A 12,569-nucleotide genomic window follows, 5' to 3' on the forward strand; every position below is an offset into this window, starting at 1 on the left:
GCACTGTCCACATGTTCTCAATGGGGTTTAAGTCAGGACTTTGGGAAGGCCATTCTAAAACCTTAATTCTAGCCTGGTTTAGCCATTCCTTTACCACTTTTGATGTGTGTTTTGGGTCATTGTCTTGTTGGAACACCCAACTGCGCCCAAGACCCAACCTTCGGGCTGATGGTTTTAAGTTTTCCTGCAGAATTTGGAGGTAATCCTCCTTCTTCATTATCCCATTTACTTTCTGCAAAGAACCAGTTCCACTGGCAGCAAAACATCCCCAGAGCATAATACTACCACCACCATGCTTGACAGTAGGCATGGTGTTCCTGGGATTAAAGGCCTCACCTTTTCTCCTCCAAACATATTGCTGGGTGTTGTGGCCAAACAGCTCAATTTTTGTTTCGTCTGACCAGAGAACTTTCCTCCAGAAGGTTTTATCTTTGTCCATGTGATCAGCAGCAAACTTCAGCCGAGTCTTAAGGTGCCTTTTCTGGAGCAAGGGCTTCTTTCTTGCACGGCAGCCTCTCAGTCCATGGCGATGTAAAACACGCTTGACTGTGGAGACTGACACCTGTGTTCCATCAGCTTCCAAATCCTTGCAGACCTGCTTCTTGGTGATTCTTGGTTGACTCTTGACCATCCTGACCAATCTCCTCTCGGCAGCATGTGATAGCTTGCGTTTTCTTCCTGATCGTGGCAGTGACACAACTGTTCCATGCACTTTATACTTGCGTATAATTGTCTGCACAGTTGCTCTTGGGACCTGTAGCTGCTTTGAAATGGCTCCAAGTGACTTCCCTGACTTGTTCAAGTCAATAATTCGCTTTTTCAGATCCACACTGAGTTCCTTTGATTTCCCATTGTAGCTTTTGTAGCTGAGTCTAATCACTGGGTCAAATGAGCCCTATTTAAATGGGCTCATGAGAAGTCAACAGCTGTAGTCAATCAGAATCACTTACAAGAAGTGAAGAGGCCATGACATGAAGCTAATTTGATTGACACAACTCGCTACATCACCAAAATTGACAAATTTTGTTGCTGTATGTATATTTTTGACCCAGCAGATTTGGTGACATTTTCAGCAGACCCATAATAAATTTATGAAAGAACCAAATTTTATGACTGTTTTTTGTGACAAACATGTATGTGTTCCGATCACTCTATCACAGAAAAATAAGAGTTGTAGAACTTATTGAAAACTCAAGACAGCCATAACATTATGTTTTTTTACAAGTGTATGTAAACTTTTGACCACAACTGTATGGCTGATGAACTTGTGCCAATCAAATGCAGCCAATTTTTTGTACCAGTGTTAATGTCATAAATGCATATAGATACATTACTTTTTATAGAGCAAATATAACAGCCTTATGAAGTTCTGCCAGACTTAAATGTCACAACAGGTTTTAAACCTGTAACATAAAACATCCAAAGCTGTAGCTGTGATCACATGTTTTTATACACTTATCATGAACATGGCAATATAATATGGGCTTTCATTTTTTGTTTTTTTACCTTTTACGTTTTTCTTGGATTATTTCTGGGGCAAACTGGGTTGCATAATACAGCTTTAATAGAAAATAAAAACAGAGTAAAAATATGCATACCCTCTTGTACATTATTAATTAATTTAGTGCTTATGATCCAACTTTCCCCCTTTTTTTTAAATATATTTGTTTTTAAAACATAATTTTATCTAATTTAATTAATTAGTACCAGTAATTAACTAATACCAGTAATGCCCCCAAACTAAGGACAATAAAGACTAGTACATGCCTCCTCTGACACATATGAAGCCAGCCTCTGCCTATTTTTCAACTAGCCAATGTACTCAGAGGAAAGGGTCAGGTCCTGACAAACTGTCACCCTCAACTTATAGAAAACTAGTTAGTATTGCTTCGTTTCCTGGAAAAACAGAAGAACTGTCAAGACACAGACCAGCCTTGTACTAAAAGCTGCCCAAACAATTTCTACAGTCACTGTTCGCTGTCAAGAACTTTTACATTGCTTTGGACTGGGAGACTCAAGAACCAAGACCACTCTAAAACAGACATCTTCAAGCTTGACTAAAGTTAGACTGAACCACACGGACAAAGAAAACCCTTCTGTGGCCATTTTGGCCATAGTGACCGCAACTTTCAAGCATGGTGGTGGTAGGATCAAAATATACACAGGACAGAACATAGTTGGTTTGAACATTTATAAGTGATTTCACCAAATGAAAATAAATTTACCTGAAAAGAAATACTTAAATAAACTGTTCATGTAAAATCTTTTGATTATGTTTAAAATAAGAATAACTATGTTTTCTAATTTTTTTTACAGCAGTCTGCTTATAGGAATATTCCTCAGGATTAACCAGAATGTTTGTTCATTTTTGTTGTATCTAGTAGCAGCTTAAAGCAGGAGTGTTAAATGAGTGTATGCATTTTTATCACTGGCAGGAGCAGATCAATAGCATACCAGTCTGACTGTCACCAGTGAACAAACAGACCAAGACAGGGGCTGAGTTCAAAACCTTCTGCCACACTAAACAGCATGCCATAGCTCCGTCTGTGAGCTTAAAACCAGTGTTGTACTACAGCAAGCAGAAGGATATTAATAAACTAAATAAACAGTCTAAAATTTAACAATGCGATATACATACCATATACAAACACTGTCTAACAATACACTTCTCAACATTTAGGGTGAACACATTATTACAAGTATAGAGGAATGCTAATTTTGTACATTTTAGTGATCTATATGCGAGCCTTCAACCGTGATTTAGGGTGTGTCATTGTGTCTTTGCTATCGTAACGATGGGAAAAGTACACTTGGCATTCTTTTTAAGAGCCAGGTGCGCTCTGACTTTAGTGGATTGGTATTTTAAGGGCGTAGTGATTCTGCACTTCTCAGCAGAGGAAGCTGACTTGCGCGTTCATGCTGTGAAGGTGTGGGAGCAGGTAATATACAGAAACAGCAATGTTATTTTATCATGTATTCTGTTTATTGTTGATGTTAAAGTCGGCTGTGTAAACTGCTGTGCATCCTTGTGTGTGTAATGAGCGGTGATGTGCATGGGTTGAATGCATGTGGTGCACCTGTATTGCCAAGATAGTGCTTAGCAATAAGTGTTTGACGCTTGACTGTTGTCTAGATTTTATTCAGTTAGTGGTGCACTTTTGTTTTCCGTTTCCAAGATGGCAATACGCCAAAATTTACCAGGACACACCTCACTTCCAGACCACAACACCAATCAGCACACATATATTTGTAAGTGACATAGCTATTTAAACAGCGCAGACGCAAGGCGTTAAAATATACTGTTGGCGAGCAAAGAGCAATTCGAACAATCAACCACAGTGCCATTAAATGCCAGTTTTCACTAAAATTGCAAGTTTCAGCCCTGTTATTTTACACCTTAATGTACAGCTTGCCATAGCAGGGTGGACACATACATGACAAAAACTAAAAATACAAAATTACTCACCTGGCAAAATAGGATTTTGATATGATTGTACTCTGAAATCTTATAGTCATATTAAATAAAAATCATGAACCATTTTTTTAAAGTTATGTTTACTTTTCCAGTGTAAAATGGACTTTGGGTGTAGTGAAACATGATAAAAAGTACTTATCTTTGATGAATAGCACACCTCCATTCTCCCACAATGTTCCGATATCCAGACGTTTTAACAGTTCAAGACTGGCTGACCTAGGGCATAATTTTCCCAGATAAATCACCTTTTCCACCGTTATCCAGCTCAAAATAGCTCCACACCTCCTTGCCAGAATCCGGAGAGCTCTGACATTTAAAACGAGGCATTAGTAACTTAAAAAGTGCACAAGCAGTTTGTTAAAAAACACTGTTTACATCCTATGACGTGAGCTTTAGCTCCGAGCACCGCCATTACTGTACTGAAAATAACATAGACATATATATACATAGACTCTGCATAGCTTGCCTCCTGGTGCTGGCAGCTACGCTATGCAGATTATATGTATATATATATATGTCTGTAATATTTTCAGTTCAGTATTAGCGGAGATCGGAGCTGAAGGTAGAGGGGCATCATTTAGAGTTAAATTATTACCTGTGTCACCCAGTCTGAAGGGTGTTTGGACAGACTGTTAAAAAGCCTGGATCTCAGAACGCTCTGGGAAAACGGTGGTGTGCTATTCATCAAAGGTAAGTACTTTTTATCATGTTTTACTTCACCAAAAGTCCAGTTCTCCTTTAAGGGGAATGTTGAATCATAACCCCTTCCAACATTATTGAGATCAGCTCTAGTTCTCCTCAAATTAAGAAAAGAAAATACCCTACTCCTTTGGGCTGTATTGCTATGTGTACCATTTTGCCAGGTTCTTAATCATTCCAAGTCCTTAAATATACACATGTACACTCAGTAATTACCACCATGTACAAAGAAGGACTTCTAATTTTACTGGAGTTATATTTTACCTTGGGTTTCTCTACTTTACCTCAAGCATGTGGTTTATGTACTTTGTCCACTACTGTCTAGTTAGACTCATCACTACCCACAAACCATTTATAAATGTTTCTTTATAGCACCAAGAAAGGTTTCTACATCACTCAAAGGGTCAAAGAACCTTTTTAGCTTTGCGTGTAGCTGCTGCCCACTTCCTCAGTCTGTTCCCCTCAGCTGTCAGTAAAAGCATTTAGAAATGCTACCTCAGAACTGTGATTAAACAGGATTTAATCAGATACAAGCAGCACTAAGAAAAGGATGGCTGGAACTGACTCACTACACCCTCATTACTTAAAGTGAATGTAGTAGGAGAAGAAAGACTGGCCTGTGGAACTGCTACTGACCGCATGTGTTGTTCAGTTCTTGCTCAATGCTGCCATCTATTGGGAAATCTAATATACACACATTAATACAGCTCCACCAGATCATACAATAAATGGGCCATTCCGCCGAATGGGTGCCATTTTTTTGTCCGCAGGAAATTACATGTATATGTCAAAATGACTATAAAATACATTAAGTATAGTGTCCTGTACATTGACCTAATTGCAAAAGTAAGATATGTTTTAAATTAAAACATTATATAGAACACCTGTCACCTGTGTTACCCACTCTCTAACAACAAACATATAATATATAATATAATTATTAAAATTCTTCAGAGATGTATTTTTTTTTTACATTGTTGTGTGACTCCAAATCCCATCTATGCTTTATATATATACAAAATATAAAATATTTCATATTTTAACTATGAATCCATAATATTTAAGTTAAAATACACATTTTAGTTGTGTCATTCATTCATAGTTTTCTCATTCCAGTTAACCATAAAACATTACCCCATCTGAAACATCTGGAACATTCTACATGTCACATCTACAACAGGAAGTGACATCATGGTTCTTCTGAAGACCATGAAAAGACCAAAATTAAGTTCTCTCATTTGTTTTTCTGTATATTTGATCTTATTGTAACTATGACTGAGGAGATCTGAACACTGAGGAATCTGAACACTCATCCCTGTTACCCTAAATTAATTCATAGATGTTATTTGTTTATTTATAAAATCACTAGATTTATAAAATGTATAAAAGTCACTAGAATGTGCTCAGTGCCCTCATGCTATTAGCACAGCTGCCATTTAGCTATTTTTCTTTGCTAATTCTATGGTAAAAACTTATTCCTGTTACTTTAATTCCTGTTTCTGAAAGCATAAAACATTCCAGTAACAGGAGTGATTTTTTTTTGTCATAGATATCAATTATTTGAACATGCAGTCAAACCATTTCTTTAAAATTAAGACTTTCTTGAGAGAAAACCAAAGGAATTAGTGGACTTGCTTTTAAACATGCTTTTTAAATGTCACATGAGTTTTGTAATCATCCTGGATTGTTCAATTCCATCACCAGCTCACCTGATTTAACACCATGATTTTGTTAAAGATCCCTCCCTACATTTGTCTGCCCTCCCACCCCTCGACATTTGTGACACCGACCACATCTACCCATGTAAAACCCCCTGAAGATGTAATGTGTCCCAATAATTTTGTCCATGTGGTCTTTAGCTCACTGCTGCCATCCAGTGACAAAACAAGTAACATGTTTAGAAAGAGCAATCAAACACATGGTCAGTCTTCACCCTCCTAGTGCTGGGGGAGTTCATATAAACTCCATATAAACATATAAGGTATTAGGTAACTGACCTTTCAAAATGTAGAGAAAAATAAATTAATTTATTTTTACTTAATGCTAACTATACTTATTCTAATACTAGTTTGTGTGTGTGTTTTCTGTTTGTTTTTTATTTTATTTTGTTAAAGATATTTCCCTACATTTGTCGGCCCTCTCACCCTCAACATCTGTGAGACCAACCACACCTACCCATGTAAAAACTCCTTTAAAAGTAATGTGTCCTAATGATTTTGTCTATGTGATCTGTGAGTTTGGCTCACTGCTGCCATCCAGTGACAAAACAAGTATTATGTTCAGAAAAGCAATCAAATGTTGCACCCAGTAAGAAGATTAATTAATTTATGATAAAGAATTGTTGTAGAGGCTGGTGCACTATTTCAACATGACAATGCTCATCCATGTTCTGCGGTCGTCTCAAGGGCTTGCTATTTGATGCACTATTTTTTTATTATTATTATTTATTGATCCTGGTAACCTTAATATTCTTTCCAAATAGCAGTGACATCCCACACATTCTTTTGTACACAATTAGTGTGTGTGTGTGTGTGTGTGTAATCTATATCACAGTTTTTAGCTTATGCTTCCAGCTTTCTTATGTTTGTTATAAGATGTTATAAGATTTTGTTTGCTTGACCATTACAGAATATTTATTTTAATGAATTTAAACACACACACACACACACACACACACACAAAATCCATATAGTCCTTTGTTATATCCATGCCTCACTAACAAGACACAAGAGGGTAATTTATAAACTGCTGCTCTCACGCTCTCCCTCTATCTCTCTCTATCTCCCAGTCTCTTTCTGGAACGCTCGCTCTATATGTTTTATGGAATGATTTTCCACCAGTGTTTTGCCTGTAAAACAGTCCAGATGTGTTGGATATAAACTGTAACACTTTTATAGAACTGCCTTGCACTGGCTGCTCTCTATCTCCTCTTCTCACGCTGCTCTACTGGAAGTTGGGCCTAGTTCAGAGCAGAGTCAGAGGTAAAGCCTGAAGTGATTCAGTGGTAACTGCTACGCTAAGACAGACTGGAATTCATAACAGCAAAGAAGAGAATGATGAACTTCAACACTGAGGCAGAAGAATGTGCAGCATTATGTGAAACAGCACCAACTTTTTCTCCCTCTAACTGTCCTTAGAATACACACAGACTGGATTTGTCTCTCTGTAAGGCCCAGTGAAGAGCCCTAAATAAAGACAGAAAGACATTTACATGCATGCAACTCCCACTGTAAAACTACTTTAAGCATTAGTATGTCAAAAATAACTAATTCGGAATCGCAATTATGATACACTGATTGTAACAGGGAAAATATATGCATATATCTCATTTCCTCTCTGGGTCAAAATGCTGCAATTGAACTACGGAAAATATGGTGAAGCTGCACAATAACTCTCCCCAGAACTGTGTAACACTGCGTTACCAGATTCAGATTTGTGTAAAATCCTAATAATATTACTCAGGCACCATAGTTTTGCACATTTGGAAGAATGTCTGTTGGTCCAGATACAATATAAACAACAACTGCTAGAATTACATTATGCCAATTGTCATTAAGCAAAAAACAACACAAAGGAGACTTTTTCCAAATGTACTGCCCAACTTACAATACCAGTCAAACGTTTGCACACAACTTAAATTCAGTGTTTTTTATTATTGAAAAATGTTTTGCATTGTAGATAGTCATAAAGCTATGAAGAAAAACTCAGAACTATTTCGTAAACAAAAAAGTGTTAACCCAAACTATGTTTAATATTTTAGATTCTTTAATTCTTTAGATTTTAGCTTTATGAGGTAGAATTACCTGGAATGGCTTTTAGTTAACAGCTGTACTGAACTTGTCGAGTTAATTACTTTAATTTCTTACCTCTTAATGTGTTTGAGAGCATCAGTTGTGTTGTGAAGAGGTAGTGGTACAGGTATACAGTGAATAGCCATATATGAGTAATGTTCTAATTCATATTATGGCAAGAACTAATTACCTAATTAAAGAAAAAACATGGTTTAAGTTAATTCAAAAAACTTTGAAAGTATGTGCAGTCTCAAAGGCCATCAAAAATGTTATGATGAAACTGGCTCTCATAAGGATGATCCCAGAAAAGGAAGAGTTTTCTCTGTTATCAGTCTCAGAAACTGTTTAGGGCTTAACAGCACCCCCCAAATAAGAGCCACATCAATGCTTCAATACAGAGTATTTTGTTTTTTTTTTAAATGGGACTTTAAACTTATTATATAAAATCAAAATGAACATGTATTTTGTTTTGTTAATGGCAAGAAAAAACACTTTTTGTATAAAAATGGACAAAATTGTTAGAAATAAGTTTGTAATGGGTGTGTGTCCACAGACTGTGCAATGAAGGAGGCACGAGTACTGGCAGGCTGAAGTTTATTGCAGTACACTGTAGAGCAACGCATGCGCAGAGTGTCACTGACCTGAATCTGCTGGCTCCGCAGACAGATCCTTCTCCGGGAGTGAGCTCTCCAGCAGAGGAGCTGCCCGCTGCAGCCTGTAGGAAGGCGGAGTTGGACATCCAACCCCGCCCATATCCAACTCCGCCCATATCCAACCCTGCCCATATCCAACTCCGCCTTACGTCTAAAGCAACACCCACGTTACGTTCGTCACAAACGCCTACATTTACTCCCGGTAAACAGGAATTGTAGCCGAGAAAGCAGTTAAGGCATGTACCTGATTTATATCTCCGGTTATGGCGGTAAGTACAAATATTGAGTTTGTTTGTCAGTTCACAGAGCTATTTTTATAATGTCCCCCTGTTTTTCTATATTATATTTTATAAATACATGGTGAGTCGTAGATACGTACATGGCTCCAGCAGGGGGGTCAAGTGCTGTAGGAGGGGCCTGCAGTGTGTCCATGCTCTCAACTTTCCCCGTGTGCATGGGTGTGGTAGTGGGGGGAAAAGTGGACCTAAGTACCCAGGGCCCAAGTAGAGAGAGGGGCCCATGAAAATCCTGATTTGTTCCAGTTCTTTGTGTACTGGCATGGATAGGGGCCCACTGACATTGAGAGTGTACAGGGCCAAGAATTTGCTGCTACGCCCCTGCCCGTGTGTGCTAGTTTAGTCTACAATAGTTTGTATTTTTATTATTATTATTTTTAGGAGATCTTAGACTGCACATATATGTCTTAAATACAAACTATACGACATTTTACATTAATAGCTGAAATATGTTGCTCTAAAATAATACATTATAATATCCTTGCTTAAAATTATTTAAAAATCAACGTTACAGTAGAAGTTATAGGGGGTAGGACAGTCAATGGAAATGCAGAGCAAGCGGCATTAGGAATTTAATTGGTCAAATCCTGTTACCACGTCTGATTGGCTGGAGACTTCTGGCAGCTTTGTTGAAGTGAAAAGCTCCGCGCTCGAGCAGGGAATGCTCCGCGAGCACATGCTCTCGAAATATTAAGAACAGCTAGATAGCACACGAGCATGATATATCCGAGAGCTCGCGCGCAGATTTGTACAAGCGGAGAGTTAATCTGAGAGAGAGCATGGTAAATTTGTGTGAGCACACCTATATTTTACACGTGAGCAAATAAAATCCGTGAGCGCTGAATGAAATACTCTCTTGCAATCAAAAACTTCGCTCTCGACTTTTGGCAGTAAAATGACGCCATACACTCCTCGCTAGCAGAGCCACTCCAGGGACCCTGACGCCATTCCTGTCGGCTGGGGTTCCGGCTGGGATGCTGGTTTGTCTCCTCCGAGCCCGTTGTAGTGCAGCTTCAGGAGGAGAGAGGCAAAGAGGAAATCCAGGGGATCCCAGCTAGAGAGATGCGGTGAGTAACTGAGGGCTGTTTTTTCAGCGTGGCATTGTGTATTGCGGTTAGCACCATAGGAAAGAAAAAAAAGACAAAACAAAAACTGCGGGGTGGCTTCGGGCGGCCAAACAAATTCACGAATTGAGCCCAACACAACCCCGTGCTGTGCTCCACTCCGCGGCTTCCTTCCTTCCTTCCTTCCTACCAGGTCACCGGACCCCGCCCATTAGGGGGCGGTCCACGAATTCTCCGGGGCGTGTCCACCGTGACCCGGCAGTCAGGAAGCACACACACAGACACAGGGATTGGGTAAACTCAAAACGTACCTTCATTTAGCCAAAATGCCTTCCATTAACACCCAAAAACAACTCCAAACATAACACTTTGTTGTGTTCAAGGGTCCATTGTGCCACAGCCTGAGGCTGAGTCTTTATGCCGGTTCCAGCTGGCTGCTTAATCAGTCCTGATACAGATCAGCTGGGACCGACAGGGGCTGTGTCGCGTGGGGCGGACCCACGGCTCCCCCATCTCCGCACATCACAGGAGATAGATGTTTTCTTTGCACAGCAATGATATGCAGAACTTAGTTACATGTAAGGTTCAGTTAGATCCCCCCCCAAAAATATGTTTCTAATAGACACATACTCTTTACCCTTCATATTCATATCCCATCAGTTCTTTTATACAGCTACTACATTAACATGGTCTCTAAATTGTAAACACATAAACACAGTATGTTTGATACTGTATGTAGGAGTAACATATGTTGATATGAGTGCATCATCAGAACTGTACTGAATATTTAAAGTGCAAGAGAGGTACAGAGAGAGGTCATGTGAAAGGCTTTGTGTTTGTCCACTGTTGAGTACTGTATGTTTACAGCTTGGCACCTGTACAGTATCTAAATATTTATAAGGAATGCCTCCTATCGTAAAAATGGTTATACAGGAAAATTCTCCACACTAAGCTGAAGAATGAGTGATGAATCAGACTGACTGAGTTACATTAACACAGATTCATCTTTCCGTTCACCTACTGTCAACACCAGCTGTGTTGCTGAAATGTATTTTATTCATCTGAATCTGATCTACACGTGTGAATCAAGACAGTTCAGTCCATCACTCTTTCCACTGCTCTTCTTCAGGGTCCCAGATGTGCTGCACAACATTCCAGAAACCATTCATTCAAACGCTGACTTCAGCAAAAACTCTCACCCACACAGGCCTGAGATATGATCAGCTGTTCTAAAGGTCAGAATCAAGCGTTTTATTACCAGCTTAGCTCTTGATCAGCATATGATTAGTTTTTGTTGGAGTTTGATGGTTTGGCTGGTCTATCAGCATGACTAACCTGACCCAGCTATACAACCAGCATGACCAAACTGGTCAATCAGCAGAACCCATGACTGGCACCAACCCATCTCTGGATGCTGGGAATTTCAGTACAAGACTACCTTTAGCTGGGAGCTGGTTTCAGATGGTCTAAGCTGGTCTTGGATGGTCAAGGTGGTTGTAAAGCGGCTCATCCAGGTGGAAACATATCCTGTAATGTTAAGCTAGATTGTTAAGCCTGTTAACCATCTGTTAACCAGCTAAGGATGAGTTAATGCCCAACCTTGATCAAACTTGTCCCACTGGTTGACTTCACAGCAAAAACTGAAGAGTTGAGATGTCAGAGTTAAACAGTTGAGAACTGTGAAATATAGGGAGAGACTTCGGGAGAAGACCATCGCCAGATCATCCAGCCTATCTAGCTGTTAGCTGCTTTCCTAACTGCAGAGCAAAACCAAAACTAATCGCACAAATTCATACAATGTAATAAACACATAAATCTTAATTCAGATTCTGGTCCAGACTTTTAAATACTAAAGATGCATAATGTGGTCCATTGTAAGCAGTGTCAATGAACGTTATGCAGAATAAGAGCTAAATATTATTTTTTTTTACAAAATATCTCCACAACTGTCATTCCAAACTTTTACTGGTAGCATAAATGCTCTTGGATGAGTTGAGTTTGATGTTGATTGTCATTTTACACTTCTCCCATATTCTTTCCACACTTCACAGTCCCAAACATCTGTTTTTAGCTATCTATGCTTCAGATTTAGCAGCTGTGAGAGGAACAAAGCCAATCTTCAACAGCGCTAACTCATCAGCTCAGCATAACTGATGAACACACGGCACAGAGTGCATTTGTAAGGGGATTTGAGGTCAACAGAGTGGCTAACATCTCTCTGTTGTTCGCAAACCTTTTTGGAAATCTCTTAAATTGAAGAAGAAAAAAATCACACAAGCTTGGTATGAAACCCTTCACATGCTACACAATGAAAAACATATGTGACAGCCAATTGTGAGGGACTTTTCCTGACCCAGACACAGTTTTCTAGCTCTGAGCTATGTATGTTTGATGAGGATCTCCAAAAACAGAGTAATTTATTTTTTTTTTATTCCAAGTCTGGCTCTGGAAAGCTGATGTTTTTAGCTTATGACTGCCCATGTGGTTTTGTTTCTGGATTATGCTATGATTAAAGTGACAGCATGGCAGAATGAGGTACTGAGAACTTTTAAAGTGGACAGGTAGTTTATTAAAAAAAGACTGTTTATACA

This window comes from Astyanax mexicanus, chromosome 5, assembly GCF_023375975.1.
Source record: "Astyanax mexicanus isolate ESR-SI-001 chromosome 5, AstMex3_surface, whole genome shotgun sequence".
In the NCBI taxonomy this organism is placed as follows: domain Eukaryota; kingdom Metazoa; phylum Chordata; class Actinopteri; order Characiformes; family Acestrorhamphidae; genus Astyanax; species Astyanax mexicanus.